Source organism: Cebus imitator, unplaced genomic scaffold (assembly GCF_001604975.1).
Source record: "Cebus imitator isolate Cc_AM_T3 unplaced genomic scaffold, Cebus_imitator-1.0 Scaffold37, whole genome shotgun sequence".
In the NCBI taxonomy this organism is placed as follows: domain Eukaryota; kingdom Metazoa; phylum Chordata; class Mammalia; order Primates; family Cebidae; genus Cebus; species Cebus imitator.
This window is the reverse complement of record NW_016107352.1, coordinates 1103741-1129606: the sequence shown is the minus strand read 5'-3', so window position 1 is coordinate 1129606 and position 25866 is coordinate 1103741.

Sequence of the window (25866 nt, the reverse complement as noted above, 5' to 3'; positions counted from 1 at the left end):
TTAAATTAATACCACCTGCAGCCACAAACTCTAACATGTGTAGTAGCTCAAGAAGGACAGAGGTTCAGTTATTACATAACTTCCAAAATTTGTGTTCCTCATTGGTAGACAAATCTCCTTCATGTGGTGAGTCAAGGCTCTGGGCTTTTTCCGTTTTATGGCTCTGCCATCTTCAGCACATGGCTTCCGAGGCCATTGTGCCTGTTGTATCAAGTTGGCCAAAGAGGAAAGGACTTGGAGAAGTTTTTATAAAACAGGCCTGAAATTGGTGCCAATCATTTCTGTTTCTAGATTCTATTGATTAGGATTAAGTCACATGGCCACCTGCAGCATTAGTGAGTCACAAAGAAGGTAGCAGAAATGGGCTCTGATGGCTGGCCATTCTCAGCCACATTACATACTTCCTTCTTTGTGTCTGCAGGGTCCAGGTGTCTTACACTTGTGTTTACTTAGTTCCCCATGGCTTTTGATTTCAAGGACTAATAATATCTAATTCTTCTGGCAGAAATGGTTTAAGGAAGCAATTTAAAGGGCACTAATTTTGGGGAACAAATGTAGCAGCTTAGTATTTGCTCATTAGAGTCCATCATTGCCAACAGATTCTGTTCTTTGAAATAATTTTCATAATAACTCGACTAAATTTCTTCATGAAAATAAATGGTGAAGATTAACTAAAATTTTGCTATAGGATGTAGATAATTAGTGAGTCTGTGTTTTCTAAATGTCTTTGTCATGAAGGCAGAGACAAGAATTCTAAATTCTTTCCTGCAAAAGGGCAGCACTAAACTATACACAGAAAATTGTGAAATTTGAATATGACTCTGACATTCAATTTCTACATGATTTTAGAAGTATCATTTCATTATTCTCTGTATCAGTAACCTCATATACAAACCATCTTTTACAGATGTTTTTAAGACAACCTTTAGATGATAGGTATCAAAATATTTTTTAAAAATTTAAAGATGCTATGAGAGTACTGGACAGTGTTTCTTTAAATTGTGAATTACTGTTAAAGATTGATAAAAAGAATAAAAATGATGCCTTGGTTAAAGAGATACCACTCACTCAGCCTCTGGCAGATGTTATTTTCATGATGGAGATTGGTTACTTCTGGCTGACTTCTGACTGCTGATTGGCAATGCCTTGAAGTTGGCGCTGTACTACACAGAAAGTATTAAGGATGCTTTTGTTGCCTTTGTGCAGCCCTCTGGACTTGACACCTTCTAGAAGTTTGGGTTTGTTTTTCTTGCAGGGGCAGGGAAATCTGCTCTCCTCAATGAATATTCTAGGGCTTCTTTGTGAAGATGCATAGAAACCCAGGCTCCTTTTTGTACTTTGAGAGACAGTGAGGTGAGCATTTCAACAGAAAGGTGAACATTTTAACTTATACCTGGAGATATTGGTACATTCAAAAATAAAAATTATTTCTCTAGAACAATTAATAAGAAATAAAATTACTTCGTTATTGAGCAGAGATATACTTCCATGATAATTTAATGATTTTCTCTCTGAGAATCACTTTTCTATTGATCCTTTACATAAACAAATATATGTATATGTTGCCTCAGGGAAAATCAGATCAGAGAAATAAAATATCTTAATGGACTGATATTTGAAAAATGAGCAAACAATGTTAGAGTGCAACAACTCCTTTTTATGGTTCATAAAATTCATAAGTATCCTTAAAAGCATCTCTAGCTAGTACCTTTTAAAATTCCTAAGTTTACATTGTTAGCTTCATTAGGTGAAAACCGTTGAGATTTAGAGAAATTCGTTAAAAATATAAAATTGAATTTTCTCAAGGAGTTAATAACTGGCTTAGGGATTTGGAAACTTTTCAGAGTAGCATTATAAGCAAAAACTGTTGAAGAAACTGGAGAGCCAAAGAATTAATGCAATAAGAGGAATATTTTGTTTGATTTTATTTTTGGCCTTTCCTTACTAATAGGTACATTGCTAACAATCAGCTCTCAATTGAGATAAAACTCCTGCTCCAACTACTATAACTCATTCAGCATCTGCTTCTTGAGTGCCTACTGTGTGCTGGACACTTTGTGTAAGTGTCCAAGGATGTGGTACTGAAACCACCTGCAGTGACTAGTCTAATTTGAAGTTTGAAAATTCTTTGACAATACCCTCAGGGGAAAATTCTTGAAGGTGTTTCATCTTGAAAAAAGAAAAAAATACTTCTAAGTGAAAGAAAATGGGACAACACCAAACTGTTGCTTTGATTTTTCCTTTTAAAAAATGAAAAGACTGCAGAAACTGCCATAAGGATTGTGTTCTTTACCCAATGATATTTTTGAAACCAGTATTATTAACCATCGACATCATTGTCTAAATAGCTTTCATAAAAGTTAATAGTTTAGAAATAATAGCAGACAGTTAAATGTCACCATGTGAGTTATAGAAGCAGTGTGGACTTCTAAATCTTTTCTTTCTCAAGCTAGCTGAAACTTTCCTGGTGAAAGGAAAAGAAAAAAGATATACTTTCAGCAGCTACCTGTTTTCCATTTAGGCAAAATGTCTCATAAATTGATATTAATTAAAGCTTATGTCTAGATTCTGGTGTCTCTATGAACTATATAGGCCTAAGACTATTGCCTCAAAAAGAAAAAATTAGTTAATTCTGACCTTTTTGCTGTGACTTCAGTTTTATTTGATTACTGATTTCATGATGGAGGATTATATTAAAAATCATCCTAATATCAATTACACATTTCAATCTTCAAAATTTATTTCTAACTTTGGACGAGTTTCTAATTTGCTTATCTTCTTGATGTCCCTAGTCAGTGGCCTTATGAGACTCTACCAGCAATACTAACAATAAACCAAGATCATATATTATCAACCTCAGTCCCTGTAACCCAGTCCTCACTGAGACAAAAAATTCTTAGGAGACTTGAGCTGAAACACCTTTCCTTTCTGTCACTTTTGTTTTCCTTCCCTTATTGGTTGTCCATTGGATTTAGCCTCCTGCTTCTGAGAATAATTGAGTATTAGTTTTTGTCACTTGTTATTCAGAAGATTATCCATCTGATTAAGGTATTTTTACTTTTCTCAGCATTCCATATACTTCCTATCAAAACTGAGCCCTTCATCAAACAGTAGAATATGGCTATATGGAAGAGGATACTTTAAAAATTAAGAGGATGGTGGCTCATGCCTGTAATTTCCAGAACTTTGGGAGGCCGAGGTGGGCAAGGTCAGGAGTTTGATCACAAGGTCAGGAGTTCAAGACCAGCCTGGCCAATATGGTGAAATCCTGTCTCTACTAAAAATACAAAAATCAGCCGGGCATGGTGATGGGTGCCTGTAGTCCCAACTACTAGGGAGGCTGAGGCAGTTGAATCGCTTGAACCTGGGAGGCAAAGGTTTCACTGAGCCAAGATCGCACCACTGCACTCCAACCTGGGTGACAGAGTGAGACTGTCTCAGAAAAAACAACAACAACAAAAAGATAACAAAATTAAGGTTGTGAAAGCTGTAATCGCCATCTCAATCAGTGTTCCGCAAGGTTACACAAGGGCACATTCCTTGTTGTCCACGAGGCTCTCCTATTATATTCTAAGGCTTCCATGTTTTTGACTATTTTTATTGCCTCATAGAATGAGCATCTTGGTTTTCCATACAGGGATGTAATTGATATTTACATAAAACTAGTAATATCTTACATTATGTATTTGAAAAGACTAATTTACATGGGTCAAATAATACTTTGACAAGAAAAATATGATTGATTTCAATAACTGGGGCCCAAAAAGAAAATTTATAACAAGGAAAAAAAGGAAACTGACATAATAGCTGGATTCTGAAAGTTGGAGGGGAAAAGAAACCAAAGCACCTGGACCAAGCCCCTCCCACAGTATAATATCCTTAGTGTGGAAACATGCTGTGATTTTAAAGTGGGAGCTACATCTTCAGGGCCAACACTTAAACAAAGCTGGGAGTGAGTCTTTCCCTTTCTCCTCTTGAAGTGGACTACAGTTGCCACCCACGCTAATGATTAAGACCTTGTTCTTCTTATTATCAATAACTTGTCTCCTATAATGCACAATGAACCCCAGCTTTTATTTAAAGCTAATTCCTCCACGTGTACCATGCCTTAGAGCTCTGGCTTTACAATGGCTACTACTCTCTCTCCACAATCAACTTTTCTCTCCCAATGTGGCATACACAAATGCTGTAACATCTCCACTTAAAAACAAAATAAAAAACCAAAACCAAACACAAAAATACTTTTGTCCTTTGACAGTAGATTTGCCTTCAGCTGCCACCACATTTCTCTGTTCCTCTTTATGACAAAAAAACTTCAAAGAGCAATGTTTCTGCCTATATCCATTTTCTTATCTAACATTATCTGTTTCACTACAGTCCCCATCATTCCACTAAAACTGCTCTTTTCAAGTCACCAGTGACCTCCATGTTATCAAACATTGTGGCCAACTTTCAGTCCTCATATAACTTGACTCTTCACTGTCACTTGGCACTATTGATCTTTTCCTCCTTTTTGAAACAACTTTGCACTGATCCTACAGGGCATCACTCTCACTTTTTTATTCTTACTTCGATTGCTTTTTATCAGTCTCCTATTTTGGTTTTTCTCCTCTTCCCGATCCCTAATGCTAGAGAACCACAGGGCTCAATTGTCTTTTATTTTCTATACTTACTTCCAGGGTGATCTCATTCTTTCCCAATAGTTTTGTCAGAGACATTTGAACCAGAGTGACTCCATCTTGAATAGGGATTGGGTAAAATAAGGTTGAGACCTACTGGGCTGCGTCACCAGGAAGTTGGGCATTCTTAGTCACAGGATGAGATAGGAGGTCAGTAGGACTGGCATTACAAGATGCAGGTTGTAGAGACCCTGCTGATAAAACAGGATGCAGTAAAGAAGCCAGCCAAAAACCAATATGGTGACAAAAATGATCTCTGGTCACCTCACTGCTCATTCTATGGTAATCATAATTTACTAAAATGCTAGAAGACATTCCTACCAGTGCCATGACAGTTTACAAATGCCATGGCAACTTCTGGAAGTTATCCTATATAGTCTAAAAGGGGAGAAACCCTCAGTTCAGGGAATTGCCCATCCCTTTCCCAGAAAATTCTTGAATAATCCACTCATTGTTTAGCATATGATCAAAAAATAACCACAAAAAATAGCCAGTCAGCAGCCCATAGGACTGCTCTGCTATGGAGTAGCCACCCTTTTATTCCTTTACTTTCTTAATAAACTTGCTTTCACTTTACTCTATGAGTTCACCCTGAATTCTCTTACCTGAGATCCAAGAACCTTCTCTTGGGATCTGGATTGAGACCCCTTTCTGGTAACAGTTTTAGTTATCAGTTTCATGCTTCACCTCCACATTTCTGTCTCCATCCCTAGACTTCTTCTTGATCAAAATATTTTTGAACATCTGTTTATTTGATACCTACATATAAATGTCTAGTGGACACCTTAAAGTTAACATGTAGAAACTGTACTCTGGATTTCTTATATCTCTTTCCTAAACTTGCTTTCTCTCAGAGTGCTCCATGTCATTAAATAGAATCACTACTCGTGGGCCAAAGTTCTATTACAAAGACAAGTAGGGACAGAGGGATGTAATGTTGTTGCATCCTCTAAATTTATCCTCATTCTACTAAGCATCAAGTTCTTAATTACCCTCCAGCCATATGCTATGCTCCTAACTAATGGCTACATCTGTGGGAGAAAACAAACACTTTTCAGAAATGTGATAAACCCTAAATCCTTCTTTTTTATATGCAATCAATAGTACATCATGGAACTAATTCCCATCGATCACTGCTTTGTTCTAGTCTAGTTTGTGTTCTGCTTAAAACATGTGACCCGGTGTTAAGTTGCGGCCCAGTTAAGTAAGAGACAAGCAATTTAAACACTGAAGTATACTCAGGAATTATAAATGGCTCCAGAAGAATGTTCTGAGCAGTTTTGTTTATTTTTTGTTTGTTTCTCTCTTTTAATGTTTCCTTTTTGTTTTCTCCCACCTTTGTCTCTGCTTTTATTGAAGTTTTGTTTTTCTATTTGAACTTTTCAATTTAATATAGATTTCTGAGTCAGAACTAGGGGAGTCTTAGTTCTTCTCAGCCCTAGAAGTTATTCTCAAAACAAATCAATTTGCCATTGTATTTAACAAACTATGTATTTATTTATCAACCATTTTGTTACTTAAGGGATTTGAGAACTGCCAATCTAAAAGTTCGTGAAGACCATATTGATCATGAGAGCTTTTATTGTGTGTATTTTTTGTGTTGTTTTGTCTACTTGCTCTGCACTAGCTTTTAGCATGCTAAGTAGTTTTTGATCTCTTCATCTGCCATATCAAAGTAATGACAGATTCTTCTAGAGCAATAAACAGAAGATTAAATGCTTGAAAAACGTGGAAAGTATATAACACTCTAGATATACAGATTTTAATATTTTGATGAGACAGAAAGGGAAATAATACTTCAGAAAAATACCTGTTTATTTCATTTTGATTTTTACTCTGAGGAATTGAAGGAGTAATCATACTTCATATGTAAGCAAAAATGAATATCCTAACATAGGTATGGATATTAAAACCTAGCTAATTTTTCTTTTATTTTGCTGTGTTGAACAAAAGGTTAAATTTCATTTAACCAACTTGATATGGCAAATACTTTGTAGAATGAAGAGATTGCAAAATGTAGAAAAAGCAGCTTTTTTTCCTTCAAAGGGCTTAAGCCAGAGTAAAAGATTTCACAAAAGCAACGGTAATGCTATATTTCTACAAAAACTTTGCTCAAGCTTAAATATTTCTCCACATATTATCAAAGACATACAAATTCCCTATGAGATTCTTTATACTACAATTTTAAAATCATTTGAAAAGATTAGTAGAGTCCTACTTGAGAACATCCAGTGGACTTTCCTATAACCAATAACTGCTGCAGACTTACAAACATATCTGTGTTTGAGTTTTTGATCAAGCTGATACCTAAAGTGAGTTTTTTTTTAAATGTATTGATAAGCTTGTCAAGTTGCTGTTAATTAACTAACATCAAAATAATCGAAATGGGCCAAATTCTGTTGAATACTCAAGTTCAAAACTTTACTTGTAAAGTGATAGTTCACAATAGAAATATATATCATAACTTGATTTTAGCTTTTAAATATGTTTAAAAATATCACTTTAATTTGATACCACAAAAGTGACAGTGTGGCAGAACAATGTATTTTTTAAAAGGTTGTGGGCTAATAGTACAGTCACAATCAATCATACTGAGGCTAATGATGGATTTGTGCAAAATGTTGGATACAGATGCTGTCACGGTGCACTGTATATATGAAGTTTCACTATTACTACAATAAAAAAAGAACCAACTTTTACCAACGATTTTCTAAGCACTTTGTATGAATTTATTTAATCTTTTGATAGACAGAATCATGGCCCCTCAAAGATACCCACATCCTAATTCCCAGAATGTATAAATATTTTGCGTACGGCCAGTCGTAGTGGCTCACACCTGTAATCCAAGCACTTTGGAGGCCAAGGTGGGTGGATCACCTGAGGTTGGGAGTTCAAGACCAACCTGACCAACATGGTGAAACCCTGCCTATAAAAAAAATAAAAAAATAATAAATAAATAAATAAATATTTTACATATAGAGCAAAAGAGACTTTGCAGATGTAATTAAAGTCATGGGCCTTAAATATAGAGGTTACTTTGGATTATCTGGAGGGGCCCATTCTTGTCACATGAGCCCTTAGAAGCGAAGGACTTTTTCTGTCTGAGATCAGATAGATGTAGCAGCAGAAGTGAGAGCAATGTAAAATGTGATGGGGACTCAACCTGCCATTGCTGGAGAGTAACACATGGAAAGTTTGAGAAGAAATGAGAACCGCCTGCAGGATCAAAGATTGGCCTCTGGCTGACAGTCATGAAGGAAATGGAAATTTCAGTCCTATAACAGCAAACCAAATGAACCTGGCCAACAACCTAAATGAACTCAGAAATAGATTTATCCCAGGAATCTGCAGAAAGGAACGCAGCTTTGATGACACCTTGATTTTTCCCTTGGGAGACACTAAGCAGATGACTCAGCTGATCCATGCTCTGGAATTCTGACCTAGAATACTCTGAAATATAACAATTGGGTGTTGTTTTAAGAAACCAAATTTGTGGTAATTTGTTACAGCAGTGTTAGAAAACGAATACTTTTTTTTTTTTTTTTTGAGATGGAGTCTCCCTCTGTCACCCAGGCTGCAGTACAGTGGCACAGTCTCAGCTCACTGCAACCTTCGCCTCCTGGGTTCATGTAGTTCCCTGCCTCAGCCTCCCAAGTAGCTGTGATTACAGGTGCCCGCCACCATGCCTGGTTAGTTTTTGTATTCTTAGTAGAGACAGGTTTTACCAACTTGGCCAGGTTGGTCTTGAACTCCTGACCTTGTGATCTAGCTGCCTTGGCCTCCCAAAGTGCTGGGATTACAGGTGTGAGCCACTGTGCCACCATCTAATACACAGTTTTATAGCAGCTTGTGAATTGGTACTATTATTTCTCTGGTTTACAAATAAGGAAACTGAGGCACAGAGAAGTTAAATAACATGCCCCAAACACCCAATAGTAGAGCTGAGATTTTAGTAGGAGAAATGAGCCATTACATGGCAGAGTGCATTAAGGGCATGTCACAAACCAACAAATTGACTCTATTGTAGTGAGAAATGTATTTTTATGGAAATAAGATGTAATGTGTGACTAGTGTGTCTTTTGCATGTGATCTATAATAGTTTACTAACAGTAGTATACCAATAGTTATTAGTAAATTTACTAATAAATATTAGTAATTTTCTTCAAGCAACATTTTCCACTTTTATCAGTTTATTTTAGAGAGTTACAATTAAATTGGCTTATCAAACTAAGGCATTAATGACCATAGAATGAAAGTTTCTTACTTAATTGAAAGTATAATAACTGGAAATAATGATTGAAGTAATGATTTATCATGTTCAAAACAAAAAAATTAAATAAAATGGAAAATATAAAACATTCCAATAACACAACAAATTCTTTCCATAAGAATTATTGTAAGATCTACATGTAGTTGACCACAGCATGGAGTTCTGTATGAATTGTTAAGAAGTAAGTGCTGAAATCTGGTTAAACTTCCTGGATTTTTAGAAATAAACAGAAAATATATGAAAATTGTCTGTCTACTTTAAAAATGATCTCTGAGAATTATGTGCAAATATGAGCACCACAAAAATTAATCTGGCCACACAATGAACAAAATTTAGCACATACTTCTTACAAAGTGTCCTTACAAAATTCACAATGATAAAAACTATGCACCACTGGAGACTACAGAAATGATGGTCATTAAAGTGCTGCAATAAAGTAAATTAAATGAATTTAGTAATAAGTTATTGTTAATAATACTAAACATTGTAAAATGTTATAAATATTAATATTAAATGAACAATAAATAATATCAATTTAGAAAATTATTAGTGAAAATATGAAGGAAGAATTATTTTCTCACAAATATATCTTTCAACTCAAAAAGTACAGACATGTCAAATAGTGCCAGTTATATTGTGTTTAAATTGCAAACATGAACACGCTTTGGAAAGTTTTATCACTTTATCTGTTGGTCAACATTGTTGTAACACTGTTAGTCACATTTTACAATGTAAAGTGATTTTTAATTTTTTTGTAATGCTACATGTTCAACATGACTAGAATAAGAAAGATGTTATATGTGCTCTATCTGAAATATATACGGGATTTATTATGAATAAAAAGGTTATTATGTCAACTAGTATCATTGCAACATATGTTGAGTAGACTTGGAAGTCAGATATACATTGGAATATTCCTAATATTAGATAAACATTTTACAATCAGTTTTTTTATGCTTCATCTTCTCAATTCTTGCAAATTTTCTGTACTTTGTAAGTCAAAGGACAGTGATTATTAGCAGTTTTTTGCATCCTGAAAATCTTTGGCTAATTCATGGAAAGGTTCATAAACATTTTAAAAATTACCTGAAAAAAATGAAAGTATTTTCCAGAAATAATTATAAACATTTTAACTATGTTAGCAATTTTTCAGCATACTTTAAATTTTAGTATTTATAAAATATTTAGTTGATGAAATACAAGTATTTTCTCAATAACTTTTGTAATATATTTTAATTATGCTAAGAAATTTTGCTAATAATTTTTTAAAATATTGGCTTTGATAACATGTTTGAGGTATTCAAATTAAAGAGAAAAAAGGGAGCCTTGTTTACCTCTGGATATTCATAAGTTCAGCTGTTGTGATTGGATTAAAATAGCATGAAGCCTTATAACTGATCTCAGTATTAATCTTTCTACATAGCCTAATGTTGGAATCATATAGATCGAAAGGAAAACACAATACAGTTCACATTGCAAAAATTAGTCTCCAAATGTGGAGGACAAATGACATACATGTTGCATACATATTTATGTTTTATAGACCCTCCCCCGTCTTCCAAACAATACCTTAATAGTCATACACATTTTAAGCTTAGCAGTCGCTGGAAGAGACAATTCTTGGGTATATAATTTAATTTTTTATTGCTTTGATCTAGAATTTATCTTTGTTTCTATATGTGCTGAAAGTAAAAATAAGCTCTTTTTTGACCATATATTCAAGTGGTACAATGTGACATAGACTTGTCTAGAAATCTATGAGTAGCATAAGCTTTGCAAACTCTTCTTGTTGTAAGATGCCAAGAGGCTCTTGGTAGCATTAGTCCAATTGTTCCAAATAGGGTTGTGCTGTTCCAAGTTTGTTTTTAAAGCATTACTGTATTCCAAGTGTTCTAACCTTTTTTAAGATCACTTTCAATTTGAAGCTAAATAAAATGTTTCTTTGTGTTCTGTTGCTTTTCTGCGAAGAACTTGACTTCTTTTGTACCTTTACTTCTCTCTCTCCTAGCCCTTTAACCCTTAGTCCTTCAAGAAAAGACAAGATGATAATATCAGACCTTTTTTTGGAAGTAAAACATGATGTTAATTATCTGTCACAACAAGCATTTATGTCAAACTCCTGCAATATGGGTTGTTAGTTGTTGGAAGTGGTGATAAAGAGAGGGTGTCAACATCTTTCTTATATGCCTTTGAAATTCAAGTGGTCCTCATTGTCTGGAATTGGACATCCAGAGAGCAGACTATTTAAATAGAATTTAGACTTTTTGTGCTTTTTTTTTTCCTCTGAAGAGTCCAACATGTCTTGCATAATTCTCTTCAATAAACTGTCAGTATATAAAGAAACAATCTTGAATTAAATTGAATGGTTTTATAAACAAAGTTCTGGAGACAGTGATTATAAAGAAAGGAAAGAAAGTCTTACTGATATTAAATCATTCCAATATGTTAGAACTTTATAATTTTTGCAACATGATTTTCATTTTAAAGTACTCAAAATTTGTTTTAGAAAAAAATGTGTATTATATTTAGTAATAAATGTTGTTTTCTGTAAAATTTTTACCTGAAATACTCAATCTGTTCAGTTAATTCCTTTATGTTTCAGTTGAGTCATCCAAATTACATTAGTGAAAATTAAATGACTCTAAAATGTAAATTTATTCAAGCAATTAATTAGTGTATTTTGTTGTCCTTCATATTTAATGATGATATATTGAATGATGAATAGGAATTTTTTTTCTGTTGAAAAATTACAATTTTTTTCTATAATAACAATTTTTAAATGTTCTTGCCTGGCTTAAAGTGTCCCAAATTCTCTTTCCACTTTTAAAGTGATAGCCATTTCAATGTTCACCTTAATCTGTTGTCAAAAAGATGCTGAAGTACTAAATAGCGTCTGAGAAAGCCCTCCTTTTCCATACAGATGTTTAAGTCTTGTTTATGTGAGGTAATGAGATAATTCTCAAAATCTGAACAGTATTGAATCAGTTATTCTTTTTAAAAACTATACTAGCAAAAATTAGAATTTTAAAAATAATTTTAACAGCTTTATTGAGATATTCACAAAGCATACAATTCTGCCATTTAAATTTTAAAATTTAATGGATTTTGGTATATTCATACATTTTTACAATCATCACTGCATCGATTCTGAGAACATTTTTGTTTCCCCAAAAATAATCCCTATATTTGTTAGCAGTCACTCCCTATTCTCCTACCCCAGTTCCACCCCAAGTCCTAGGTGACCTCTAGTCTACTTTCAGTCTTCATAGATTTGCTTATTCTAGATGTTTTATATAAATGAAATACCACAAAGTGTGGTCTTTTGTGACTTGCTTCTTTCATTTAGCATAATGTTTTCAAGTTCATCTTTGTTGCAGCATGTATCAGTATTTCAATTATTCTTATTATCAAATGTTAATTTGCTATATGGCTATCCCACATAATTACTCATTCATCAGTTAACTGACTTTTGAGTTGTTTCTACTTTTTAGCTATTAACAATAGTGCTGCTATGAACATTAAAGCACAAATTTTTATATAGACATATATTCTTATTTACATGACATGTACACCTAGCAGTGTAATTTCTGGACCATATGGTAAGTCTATGTTTAGCATTCTGGGAAACTCCTAAACTACTTTATAAAGCAACTGCACAGTTTTACATTCCTACCAGCTGTATATGAGGGTTCCAATTTCTCCGCATGCTTGACAGCACTTATTATTATCTTTTTTTATTATAGCCATCTTATGGACATGAAGTGTAACTCACCGTGCTTTTAATGTTAATTTTCCCAGTAACCAAGAATGTTGACTTTTTTCATGTGTGTTTATTATCCCTTTGTATACCTTCTTTGTAGAAAGGTTATTTCAAATCCTTTGCCCATTTTTAATCTGGTTACTTTTTAATAATTGCAATGTAAGAGGTCTTTATATATTCTAGATAGAAGCTCTGTATCAGATATATGATTTACAAATATTTTCTCCCATTCTATGGGCTGACCTTTCACTTTCTTAATGGTATCATCTGCAGCACAAAAACTTTTAATTGCCTAACCCAATGTCATGGGGATTAATTCCTATATTTTCTTTCAGGAGTTTTATGAAAAACTAGAATTCTTTATCCTTTGAGAGAAAAAACAGTCAAATATTTGGAAATAGTAATGATTTATTCCCTTCTCTTTGCCATTTATAAATTTTTGATGCCTTTAGGTCATCTTGAGATGTGTTAGCAATTACAGAAATTCTAGAATCTCTTAAGGCAGACATTGTATGTACATTTATTGTTTGCAGTGTCTCTGCTCTAAATTGTGACCTCCATGGGGCTCAGAAATATTGAGCAAACTATGGAATAGACCCATGTAAGCCTGTGTGAATGAGGACTCCAGGAAGAAAAATCATTCCAAGGGAAGAAGGAGTCAGATGTGAAAAGGTTGACAAAGCCTTAGTCACTAAAGAGAAGGGCCAACCTGCATCCAGTGTGGTGTCTGTGTCCCAGCTCATTTCCTCTAATAATATGAGGACAGCTGTCTGAAGGAGTGAAAAAATGGGAACACCCATAATTAACAAAACAGGGGGAGAGTTTTTCCTCTTCTTGAACTAACCATTGTAGAGATTTGTCAACTGCAGGGCTCTGGTGCTTTCACTGGGGTTGGGGAGAGTCTGTTGAGATTGTGAGGAGAGTCTGTTGAGACCGTCAGGAGAGAATATTCCCTGAAGACTCTTTAGGGCACAGTGGCACCAGGAGGAAACTGTTGTTCTTGCTGGGTGTAGAAAAATCCTATAGAAGTAAAAGAGGTGGTGCTCAGCATTAGTATGCCAGAGCTGAAGAGGAAAGAAATAGGAACCCCAAAATGGCGACTAACCTCATGGCATTTGGAATTGTGGAAATTCATGCCAGGCACTGCCAGTAATATATGAGAAGGAAAAGCCAGGGGCTGGGTCTTTCATTAGCAGGTTTGAGCAAACTATGGAATAGACCTATGTAAGCCTGTGTGAATGAGGAACCAAGAGGACTCCATGAAGGAATATCATTCAAAAGAAAGGAGTCAGATGTGAAAAGGTTGACAAAGCCTTAGTCACCAAAGGGAAGGGCAAGTGTGCCTCCAGGGTGGTGTTTATGTGCCAGCTCACGTTCTCTAATGATCTGAGGCTTTATGACCAACCACTCTTGATACTTCCCTTTTAATAGCTTTGCAATAACTACAGATTTAATAAATGATGTAAAGGCAATCTGAAGATGATAGCTGTGGAAGAAAAAAATTGACAATTGACAAAACATCAATTGCAGTCTTTATTTGATACAGTTCTCCATTGGTGTACCTAATCTGTCTTTGGGATTTAAGCATTTGGAAGATAGACTTAAAAAGATGCTTTTTTCAATCATCTGATGATGGAGCAAAAGTATCTCATCCTGTAGAATTTAAACATTAATTTTTCCAAAGTGGAGTCAAAGGATATCAAAAACTAATATAAATGTTGTGGAAAATTTCTTGTTTATCCATTTTACACCTATATGATGTTCTGAAAACAAGGAATATATTTAACTTCTTAATCAGGATGTTTCTGATTATCAAGTTTTGAAAATAAAGTCTTTTCTTTGTAATTCTTTGGCTCTGAGACAAAATTTAATGAGTTCTAATATATTTTAAAAATCCTAAAAGATGAATATGTTGTCAATAATGAAGAAAAATGATCCATTATCAAAAAATATAAACACTACATGTCTTTGCAGCTGCCATGCCAGCTTTTTCAGCCCTATAGGAATAATCCCTGATGAAATAAATTAATTGATGTGCAGTTTTGTTTAAAGCCTAGTTATTTTCACATGTTCAGAAAAGCTCACGTTGAAGAAATATATATTTGATTATGTCACCTTCTTGCTTAAGTCCCCTTGGTAACTCCCTACTACCACCTGTTGCAGCGTGGGTTTCCCAGTAAGGGGTCCTCAGTAAGCAGACTTGGGAACTGACGCTATTGTGCAAGAATTTTGTTAGGAAGTAGAGGGGGGAAGAAAAAACTAGCAGGATAAAGCAGAGAGAGAAGTAAAACTGAGAAGCTTTCTTATGGGGCTTCATTTGACCTTCAGGTGAGTTCAGAGGTTGAGATAACCCTTCTGAGTTGTCCTGAGTTGGGGGTCAAGGAATTAGACCTTATCCACCCATTTCAATCAGTCATTGAACGTGGACTACCACGGGAAGGAGAAGGCATGGCCTTAGATGTGATAGCTCTCTCCAGCAGAGGGAAGCTCCTTAGGTGGCTCACAACTGAGGGCCAAAGGCTGCTGACTTTCTGCTGGCTGCACTCCTAGAGGCTGAGGTGTATGCCATTTATCTTTGAAGAGGGATTGAGTATTATGGCATCTACACACCACCCAGCAGGACAAAGTTGTCTTGACTTGTTAATATAGCTTGTAATCCCAGCACAGATGCAACCTACCTTTCCAGATGTATCCTCTGCTATTATCCTGCCTATGCCCTGAGTACCAGTCAACTGCCCTGCTCTCGTATGTCTCTGTGCTGTTGAAAACAATAACCCAAGCACATTCACTTCCCATCCTTTAAGATATACCCCATATACTCCCTTACTCAAAAGTAATGCTTTTCCTGTGCTTCTACGATAGGATTTATCTGGCATTACTATGATCTGTTTCCTTATGAACTCTTCAAAAGAAATCAGCTGTGTTTCATTCATGTTGTATACAAAATACTTGATATAGAATCAGACAGGTAGCAAGGGTCTTATAAACATTGAGTGACCAAATGAATAATAAAAGAGCAATAATTCATATACACAAAGAGGAAGCAGATGTCATTTATTCCTTTCATGGAAACTGATTATCTCATTAAAAACATGCCCAAATACAGAAATCTAATAGACCAAATTTATCCCAGTCCTGGTAAGTGTCAGAAAGTGCTTGGATTGTGGAAAAATACAAATAAATAAGAGTTAGATTCCCTGCTTTTAAGGCCCTGGTGATCTATTTGAAGAGATAGAAGCAAAAAATATTTTAAAATAAGTAGTATAATATAAAATAGCATTTACTATGAGAGTGCATGAGAAATCATGGGCACAGTCCCACGTGGACTGTGTTACAGAAAAGTATTTATGAGTTTTTGGTCTAGAATTCAGCTTCCACCTTCCCACAGAACACTATCTGATCTGATTATTTATCTGATCTGATTTATATCACGGTAGTACTAACAGTGATATAAAAGCTAATAGTATTTATTGTGACATTTTATTCATATGTCAAATTTAATTCATTGATAATATGTTCATATACTCAACAAATGTTCTAATGAACATCCACTACGTACCAGGCACTGGGGCACAGCTGTGAACCACACAGATAAGCCCCGTCTCCTCATGGAACACAGTCTTTTGGAAACAGGAGACATTGACTACAATAAAGGGAGATAAGTGTTATGAAGAGGAAGTATAATGTGCTATATATGATGTGCTATGGAAGTTTTCCCAGGCTGGGGATTTTTATGTAAGGTAGGGTTAGGCGGAGGATTTAAGGGGCTGATGTAGACTGAAGCTTGGAGGGAAGAAAGAAGGATGGGTTCCAAGTAGAAGGAAGACAGGAGAGGAAATATGCATATAGCATGCATTCACCCTGTGCTTGGAATGTTGAGAATAAAAGGAAAGAAAGCTAAGGGCTGGGGAGATAGGTGCGGGGCAGATCATGGCAAGCTTTATAATGAGATTGGTCTTTATCATAAACACCATGAAGAATTAACAGTGGTTAGAGATACTCTCAGGTTTGTATTTGTGAGAGATCCCTCTGGAAGCAGAGGAGGAGTTGTAAAGGGCAGGGGTGACAGCAGGGAGACCAAGTGGCTAATACTGCAAGGAAAAATGGACAGTGTGGCCTCAGGTATGGGCAGTAGAGATGGAGAGAAGTGAATGGAAAGAAGTCAGTAGAATAAATGTTGACTGGAAATTGATATGCTATGGAGGATGAGGGAGAGAGAGGAGTAGGGAACTTCCAGGCTCAAATGCCAGCAGCATACCTCTCTCCCCGCCTGATGCAGGCAGTGTGAGGGGGGCTTGGTTTTGCTGCCTCTTGGGTACAGGCAACTGTGGAGTAAAAGAGCCCTGTCAAGGCAGGCCCAGAGAGTCAGGGTTGGAAAGTAGCAGTCCCAAGCAAAGCAAGGTGAAGGAGATCAGTTTGGGGGTGGGGGGCCCATGCCTAGTAGGGAGGAAAACCCTGATCAGAGTAGCATGTATGCACAAACACACACATACACGCACATGCATGTGTATGCGCGAGCACACACACGTGCATGCAGCTCCTGACATCTGAAACTTCTAATATTCATAGGTCACCCTCAGTGTTATTAGCTAGTCTGACATTCAGAGCCAGGCCATTTTATTTTCCTTGGACATAAACAATTTCTAACCTTAGACAAGTTTACACTGAAACTGATAAAATGGAACAGAGCAAGACCACTTTATACTTTTGCTGCAGCACAGACAAAAACATAGTTACTGTTTCACCCACAAAATACTCAAACACAGAATTGTACTTCTTGTCTAAGCGCATTCAATCTAGACCAAATTTGGCTTTCTTAGGCCCTCTCCCAAATCACCAGGCCCAAGCTGAAATCCTGTGAAACCATCTTTCTAATACTTTTTGAGACACCCCACAGCTCCCCATGTTGTGTGTTCTCCCTCACTGCAAAGAATAATAAGCCCAACTTGTTCAACTACACATATGTTTCCGGTGGTTTTTGGCTGAAGGCATTGATATTAAGTTAGGAATTTATAAATTAGCAACCACCTGCTTGTATATGATGCACTGTCATTTCAGTATTATCAAAAGGCACACCATGGTATGCAATAAATATCTGTTAGATAAACAAGCAGATATTTACAGGAATGACGGAATTTGCACTGCAGTAATTCTCCTGTTCAGAATTCTTTCTGACCAGTTTCTAGTCTCAAGTTCTGATCCAATCGTGCACTGAAAAGGAAAACGGGGAAAAAATTAAAACAAACACAAAAGAACAAATCCCGGAAGATTTATGAGTAATGCTGCTTCAGTCACGACAGCTTTTGCTCAGGGAACTTTTAGCATTACTCATCTTTAATTACCTTAATTTCATGCTTAACCCAGGCACAGAAGAGATGTTTGTAATTTCAGATGAGAGAAAATGAAATTCCCCTCAGCAAAGTCAAATTTTAAAATTCAAAAGGAAGAACAATGTGCCGTATCACATACTTTTTATTAAAATCAACTTTTTATTAATACATTACAAGGTAATTTTGTGGTAATACATTATTAAAGAGCCCAGATTTTCTTTTGAAGACAAAATAAAGCAAAACAAAATCCAAGAGAGAGAGAGTAAGATAAAGAGTCAAACAAAAATCTATTTATCTCTAGGAAGTGAGAAAATCAATTGTTAATATTTTTCTTTAAGTTCTATATTAATATTTCCCAAATATTCAAAAAATTTCAAGATTTATTCTATAATTAAAAAGAAAACAAAAGTGATCCAAACCAATAAATGACGCTAAGTGGAGTAAGAAATGTAGTAACTATCTAAGGCTTGATAAAGATTAAGGAAAAAGAAGGGGATTTGAGCTTACATATATGATTGTTTACATTAATGTTAACCAACCCCCTCTTTTTCCCTTTCTGTAGTTTATTCAATGTTGATTAAACCAACGACTCAAAGACCAAGAAATCACCTCCTGAAACTTTTGATAAAATTCAGTTTGCCAAACTAATTATCTGAGTTTGATAGAGAAAGTAATGAGAAAATGGAAATATGAAAAAAGTTACTAACCCTTGTTCATTATGGATCATACTATTTAGCAGTTTCTATGAGAGGCAAATACTAAGATCATATTTTGCATTTTTAATATACTTCCTATATTTGTTGAAAAAATCCTAGTGTAAACAAATATATCTCACTAATGAGGATGCTACAACTGATACTCCTCTTTTTTTGTGAAAAATACCAAATTTTTTGAAGAACACAGAAAATGTAGCAGAAGGCAGCCATTAAAAAAAATTATAGCTGAGTTTCTTTTTCCTTACTGAAATGTGAGTTTTATTAGGAGCACGATACTGATGAATAATAAAACAAAGAAAAGAATAACCACTCCTTATTTAATGGAAGATATCAGTGTAAGACTGCAGACTTTGTATTTTCAAACTGAAGATAATGTTAGGCACAACCCAATTTATTTTGGGAGATTCTACATCCAGACAGTGACATCCCAACTGGGACGTGTCTGCATTCAACTCTTGTGCTTTTCTGTACACTTTGCCAGTTTCTTTTTTGGCTACACAAAAACAATTAAACCTCAAGTTCTCAAAACTTCTATTTATTTTCTTTAAATATTTACATGGCATTCAGCACTTTTTGGAAAGCTATGAGACTACATCAAACCAAAAATAGGGTTGTAAGCTGAAAAGTCTGGAAACTACTGTTCAAGGGGAGCCATTTCGAAGATAAATGTCATTTTATAAACTGGAAAAGCGGCAAGGCTAACTTATGGTTGCAGACCAAAGTGATGTTGGTTTCAGATCACAGAGGAAAATCTTAAGGGTGAAAAAGATTAGAGAGGCACAGATGAGGGAATCATCCATATTCAAATGAAAGCTTCTAACTTGTGCATAACTAATATTTTTTGAGGCAGTAGCAAGAGGTTTGGGGACTTTTTTTTTTTAACTTTCTGTCATTTCTATGTTCTCTGCAACCATCTGCCATGGAGTGGTGGTTAATTTTACTTGATATGGCCATCACAACCCTGTCAGAATCATAAAATGATACATAGTGGAGTAAAGAGATAAAATATATAATAAGAATTAATAAACAATCCAATGTCAAGAAAAAGTTAAGGATGGTGGAAAATTTTTTTTTCCATTTATTTTATTGCATTTTAGGTTTTGGGGTACATGTGAAGATCTGATACAAAGAATCAAAATATAGACCTTCACTCTATAAGCAAGAAAAGTAATGTCCTTGTCATGGTGTATTCCTGCAGGGCTCAAGTGAAGACTCGGTGTGTGAAACCACGGGGCCTCCCTCACTAGTAGATATTTACATTGACTAAAGTACATTGAAGCTGAGGAATCTTCTGGTGAGGGAAAATAGTGGTGATGATGGGAGTAGGAAGGGGAGAGCCTGTCTTTAGAGGAATCCACCCCAAGAAAAGAAAAAGTCTGGTGTAGGAAGCTAGACCCAAGAAGCAGTATCTGAGGTTCTAAGGGGAGTATTGTTACAGGTTCTGTGGGGTTACTGGCATTTGAGTAGCCCACACCCAGATTCTGAAGGAGATGCTGAGTTTGTGTAAAATCACCAAAGTGAAATCTCTCAACCCAGCATCTAGTGCCTAGGGGCACCTCATGTCTCCTGAGCTTATGCTGAGCACAGGAATACAAATCTATAACGGGATGGGCAGGAGTAGAATGGGAGGAGTGTCTTTCCAATTCTATTATCTACCTTTATATGGTAAGAGGCAGGCTTAGACATAAACTGTATGAAGATAGCAAATTTAAAATCATTATAGGCATTCTCATTTTATGATATGATATGAGAATGCCAGGTTACCAAATGTTAATTTAGGCATGCTATCACAGAATTACACATAAGTAGTTTCTGATATTTATCTCACCTTTTTCCAAAGACAACATATAACATGTAAATACAGTTTACAGGAAAATAATAAAGCACCTCATGTAACCACCACCTAGCTTAAGAAATAGAATATACTGAATATAGTGTTTTCTCACCTTACTTTTATTTATTTAATAGTATAAGTACGTTTCCCTGAACAGCACATTACTTAGTTTTGCATGTTTTTAATTTTACATAAATGGTATCAAACTAAATGTCTTCTCTCACTTGCTGTTATTGCTGAACTTTCAGTTTTCAAGATTCATTCAAACTGATGCATTTAGTTATAGGTCACTTCTTTTTGTTCTATGTGAAATCCCACAGTATAAATAGAACACAAGTTATGTCTGTTACAAGTTACTTCTGGTTGTTTCTTGTTTGGCACTAATATGAACAATGCTGATGTGAATATTCTGGTTTTATGTACACACATGTAAGTTTCTCATATAGTATTAAGAAAGTTATTGCTAAATAAATAAATAAATAAATAAATAAAAATAAATAAATTAAAAAAAAGAAAGTTATTGCTACATTAAGGGGTTGTTTAACCTAGGTATAATAATGAAAAATTCTTTCCAAAGAGGTTGTGCTAATTTTCACTTGCACTGGTGCTTTATGGAGTTCTCCTTGCACCACACTCTCTCCAACACCGCGTATTATTAGATTATTTTGTTTACTTCATTTGTTGGAAGTGAAATGATATTTCACCGTGATTTTATTTTGCTTCTCTTGTGATGATTAATAAAGTTAAGCATCCTTTTATTTGCCTATAAAGCCATTCATGTTTCCTCCTCAATGAACCACCTTTTGTCTTTTCTCTTGGTTTGACTTTTTATTATTGTATCAGAGTCCTTGCTATGTTCTGGATTCTAGTCCTTACCAGTTGTGTTTTTTGCAAATAACTTCTCCCAGTAGGAGGCTTGAATTTGCATTCTCCTTTTGTTATCTTCAATGAAAATCAATTCCTAATATAAATTTTGATATATTTTCGGTTTTTTCCTTTATGCTTTATGCTTTCTTAGCTCTTGATGAAATCTTTTTGAGAATAAAGGTCATAAAATATTCTTTTATACTGTCCTAGAAGGGTTTCGAAGTTTTGCTGCCTACATTTAGGTCCATCTGGAATTGAATTTTGTGTATGGTCTCATTTCACTTTTTTTTCCCATCTTTAAAACCAATTTAGTAAACAGTCCATCTTACTCCACTGATCTGCCATGGTGGCTTTGTAAAATTCCGAGTTTTCATGCACATGTAGATCTGTTTCTGAGCCCCCTTTCCTGTTCAGTTGTTTCATGTATCTGTTCACTTCTCTATATTCCAAGATGGCACTGTCTAAATTATTAAGTCTTTATTAAGTGTTGCCACCTCATAGAAGAAATCTCATTTTTTATCTTGAGAGGCAGTTTTCTCTCCCCATATTTTCTTTAACTCCACGTTTTGAGTTATTATTTGAAACAGTAAATGTTATTTAGTTTTACAGTTTTTTTGCCGGCCATTCTTTGCTGAAGTTAGCTTTGCTTCAGAGATCATTTTCCTTTTTCCTGAAGTATAATTTTAGAAGTTCTTACAGTGAAGGTGTTATTGGTAAACTCAGTTTTTGTTGTTGCTAGTGTTTTATTTTGTCCTCATTCCAAATAAAAATAATAATTTTTCTGAGTATGCAATTCTAGAATGCCAATTATCTTCTCTCAGGACTTTGAATATTTTTTTTCATATTTTTCTGTTTTCTATCATTACTGAGATGTTGTAAATTTAACTGCCATTCTTGTAGATAATTTAGGACCAAGTAAAATTAATAATTGCCTTGAGCATTTTGTATCATGCAATTACTGTGAATTCCCTCTCTAAATTTGTATAGAAAATATCTGTGGTTATATGCTTAGGCATTACCCACAGAGAGATTTCCCTTCCCTTCCCTTCCCTTTCCCTTTCCCTTTCCCCTTTCCTTCTTTTCTTCCTTTCCTTTCCCTCTTTTACTTTCTTTCTTTCTTTTCTTTCCCTTCCTTCCATCCTTCCTCCCTCCCTCTCTCCCTTCCTCCCTCTCTTTTCTCCCTCCTTGTTTTCTTTTTTCTTTCTTTCTTTCTCTTTCTTTCCTTCTCCCTCTTTCTTTCCTTCTTTCTTCTTTCTTTGCTTCTTTCTTCTTTCTTTCTTTCCTTCTTTCTTCTTTCTTTCTTTCCTTCCTTCTTTCTTTCTCTCTCTTCCTCCCTCCCTCCACTTCCTTTCTCCCTCCCTCCCTCCCTCCTTCCTCCCTCCCTCCCTCTTTCTTTCCTCTCCTTCTCTCTTTCTTTCTTCCCTTCCTTCCTTCCATCTGTTTATTTAGGAGCTTAACCTGTAACCCAAGCTGAGTGTGTATCCGCAGCGATTTCCACCGAGAGTGTTGCTTTTTTCTTGTTTTGGTATCCTATCTAGCCTACAGTTTTTACTCCTGTCCCTGAGTACATAGACCTCCAAACCTAAGCTCTTGACCACAAGGGATTGATTTATCCCCATAATTAATACCTGTCCCAGAATTTATTTATTTCTCTGGTTTCATGATCTCTAATGATTTCCCCAACTTTGCCTAAAGCTCAGCCATACTTTTAAAAAGATGAGGTTTATGTTTCACCAAACATTTCAGGTACATTCTCTATAGAATGTTTCTTCAGATACCAAATCAAATGTATTGTGAGAAACAGAAAACTCAGATATTTTCCTTCAAACTTTCCTCTGTTAAAGAATTGGTGAACTTCCTTGTCAATTACAGGACCACAGGCATTTTGCTTCTTCAAGATCTCAATCCAATACTAACTCAATATCCCAGCTGCTAGTATTCCTGATCTTCACAATTGCTTTCATTGTCTGATATTAGTTCACTTCTCTCTGCATATTTTTACTTTCTTTTCCTTGGATTTTTTTTTTCTTGTGTCTTCTATTGACTTTGAGTGGCATTGTGGAAATCATCAAATAAAGATCAAGTTCCTGCCCTAAGCCTAAAGAAGTTTTGGCTTGGTTAGGAGAAATGGATCAAAAACCATGAACATAGCATATGTCTTTATAAAGGAGTAAATAAAGTGTAAATATTTGAAGTATAATGAGAAATGGGCCTATACTTGTTTGGTGTGATAAAATAAAATCTATGAGAGATGAGCATGCTTCCTTGGCTAATTTGAAATCCCATAATCTAGGGGACTAATAGGATATAATGAAATTGTCTGTCTTGCAGGAACTAGCACTAGTCTGTTAATAGTTTATTTGAGACATATGGTAAATTTTTCTCAATTCCAGAATGTTAGAAGATTTTGGAAACTTCAAACTGGCCTTAATTTCTTTTGCCAGTTTTGACAATTTTAGATTTTATACAATCTTTACTTTGGTGAATCAGGCATTGACAAAGCTTCAGAGTTATAGTAATATTAATACCAAATATTCTATGCACCATAATATAATGCTCAGTACAAAATAGTTGTGCATAAAAATATTTGTCTTCCAACAAAAAGAAAATCTTCTGAGTTGTTTAAACATTAAACAAAGTTAGAGGAATCAGGAGAGAAATTTGTTTTGAATAGTGATCATCAAACTTTGCTGTAGAGATACAAATAACAGGTTGTTAAAATGGCCAGGAATGCTATAGGGCTTCTAGATAAATCTATGATATATGTAGAAAGGAGAAAATGTCTGTAAAATCACTTTTCTCAAAGGTAATGGAATGCTTAGAACCCAACCATATCCTATGTAAGTGCAGGTACATTTAATAAGGGTTCCACTTTTGATCAATAAGTGTCATTGCCTAGATCTGGGTCTCTAGGTCAGAAACAGGCTGGATTAGAAATGACCTAACAAAGAAAAAGCTACCACCTTTTGGCCAAATTCATTTCCTGCTCCATGGGCCTGTCACTCTCGTTTTAATTGAATATGCTGATCCCTTTTTGCACACTGCCTCCTCTAATGTCTTTTCATTATATTATTAGCAATTACAATGTCGACATATTACCTTTATTTGCGTATCTTTGTGAAATGGCATCACTTTTAGGCGGTGAGTGGCATCTCACCACCTTTTCCAGCCTGCCAATTCTACCAAGTCCTAAAACTGGCCACATGATGATAGAGCACAGAAGACAGACAGAACATTAAGCCTCCAGGAGGAATGAGGATGAGCTAGGAAAGCGATAAGCTAAAAGTAGGTCTGGATACACTGTCATGACGGGAGCTATATAAAGCATGGGCTAGACTGAGCATATTATAACCTATAAAGCAGAGATTTTTCACAGACTTATTTCTAGTTCCTGGCACATAGTAGGTGCTCAATAAATATTTGTGGAACGGATAAAAACATTAGTAATAAGAGTGTTCAATTTGAACTTAGGAGGCTCATTTGTTATCATACTTTGTTTAATAATAATATGACATCAATCAAAGTAGAAATTAATCAGTTTAGGTAGTTTCATTTTAAAGTTTATTTGTACAAAGAACATTAGGAAATTAATAATGTATTATATTCTTGTTTTTCTGCATTATCCACGCCTGAAGTGAGCATAGTTGTTGAGGCTATGCTATCCGAAACAGACATTAATATTTATGTGGTAGCAGCTACCAGAAGAGCAGACATAGTACCCTGGGGAAATAATTCACTTCCTCTGGATCAGCCTTGCATCCCAGATCCTCATCAGTGAAGAAATGCCCCCAGAATATCTTCACTCAAAACCTCTCACACTTTCCCTCTCTGTCTTGTTTCTAGGTTTTCTATTATTCTTCCAGGGTTTCCATCACTCTAATTTTCCAATGAGGTAGGTACTAATAAACGTACTAATTTTTTAATCAGCTGAAAATGTTGTACAAATAAAGTATTCATGTAACTTTATGCAGTATATATTTTTAAAAAGTGGGTTGTAACAGCAGGTTGTTAAATATATGTTGGCTGAATAATAATACATCTTTTAAGTGTATTAGGAAAGCTTGTTTTGTAAAAGAAATTCTATAGGGAGCTTTGGTAAATTTTAAAGTCTATCCACCGAAGTAGTTAGTGGAAAAAGGTAGAATAATCACCCTTTATATAATGAAATTTGTATTCTCATGCCTTGCAATTACCTAAAGCAGATATATGTCTGTAAAATAAATTGTTTATTTATTTATTTTTAAGAATAACATCCCTGAGTGTACCATTTAAACAATTTAAGCAAATGTTTAACCTTTGTTAAGAAATACTATCAAGGCCAGGCGCGGTGGCTCAAGCCTGTAATCCCAGCACTTTGGGAGGCCGAGGCGGGTGGATCACGAGGTCAAGAGATCGAGACCATCCTGGTCA